Source organism: Notothenia coriiceps, unplaced genomic scaffold (genome assembly GCF_000735185.1).
Source record: "Notothenia coriiceps isolate Sejong01 unplaced genomic scaffold, NC01 NC01_scaffold00019000, whole genome shotgun sequence".
Classification (NCBI taxonomy): domain Eukaryota; kingdom Metazoa; phylum Chordata; class Actinopteri; order Perciformes; family Nototheniidae; genus Notothenia; species Notothenia coriiceps.
In genome coordinates this window covers 638,076-639,223 of record NW_011351701.1, presented here as the reverse complement: position 1 = coordinate 639,223, position 1,148 = coordinate 638,076, and the positions used below count along the sequence as shown (strand labels likewise).

Below are 1,148 nucleotides of genomic sequence, written 5' to 3'. Positions count from 1 at the left end.
GAAAGAAGCTATATCCATGTTGGATAGAATATCCAATTTAAATAAAAAAATTACCTTAAGGGACAACTTGAATGCTTTTTTCTTTTTTTTCTCAATGCATTGCATAAAGATCGGATCGGGAAAAATCTGTATCGGCAAATTGTCAAAATCAAATGATCGGAATCGGATCGGGAGCAAAAAAAGGTGATCGGGACATCCCTACCTATTATACTGTTTTTCATCAATATATTACAGGTCTCAGATATATACAGAACATGTCTCTGAAGTGTTTGGCTCCAAATACCAAACAGATCATTGCAGCATTACCCATAATCCCCTCTGTTTCAGCCCTGTTTCAAAAGTGCTAATTCTCTGTTTATTACTTTAGATGAAAATAAGGAGCCCCTCCCCACGCCCCTCTGAGAGATATTTGGTTAAAAAGAACACAATAGCCGCTTTCACACCAAGTACTCTGCCGTACTTAGTGCCGGCACTTAGTGCCCCGAACTCTTTAGTCCCTGAACCTGTCCGAATAGATCGCGTTCACACTGGAATAAGTCCCTGAGGGAGGATTACGCAAATGAAGCCGCTGATGTCACTTCTTCTTCTGCTTTGAGTTTACTGGCAGGCCGCAAACAACTTCAAGGCGTATACTGCCACCCGAAGTCCCGGAGTCCCCCGGAGTTGGGGAATGGCTTCAGTAGAAGCTGCTGGGTCACGTCTTCCGAGTAAATCGCCAGAAGCGCCGACACCTCCTTATCACTCCACCGCTCCCATGTTTTATTTTGTGTTGCCATGAGTTAGTCTCTCTCCGTTGGTGCGCTGGGCTAATGCTAATTATGCTAATGAGAGCAAATGAAATGGCGGCTTCACAAAACTTTTCTGAGTTTTACGGGGCGTGGTTTGCAATTCGCCCAGCCAATCAGAAATTGTTAGTGTGGCCGACACACCCACGAACCATGTCTTCCCCAGGAAAGTACCTACTCTCTAGCAAGGACTATCTGGGGGTGAAAAGGTTAGCAAGAACTAGCGACTAGTTCCAGATCTTTTTGGTGTGAAAGCAAAATCCCAAGAGCTATCGGCCTAGTTCTTGGGAAAAGTACTCCGGTGTGAAAGCGCCTAATGGTGCTCTAGGAGGAGATTCAGGTGATAAGGTGGGGGTGGGGGGG

The 1,148-nt window shown here is 45.4% G+C and overlaps 1 protein-coding gene across 1 annotated transcript in view; it reads left to right on the top strand.

Annotated features, from left to right (window-relative positions):
- The first annotated feature begins 1,120 nt into the window (after nt 1–1,120).
- LOC104951629 (protein bicaudal D homolog 2-like) overlaps nt 1,121–1,148 on the top strand; it is a 1,095-nt gene continuing 1,067 nt past the window's right edge. Inside the window, exon 1 of the mRNA XM_010778338.1 lies at nt 1,121–1,125. The gene's annotated coding sequence lies outside the window, so the exon portion shown is untranslated. The remainder of the gene's footprint in view (nt 1,126–1,148) is intronic.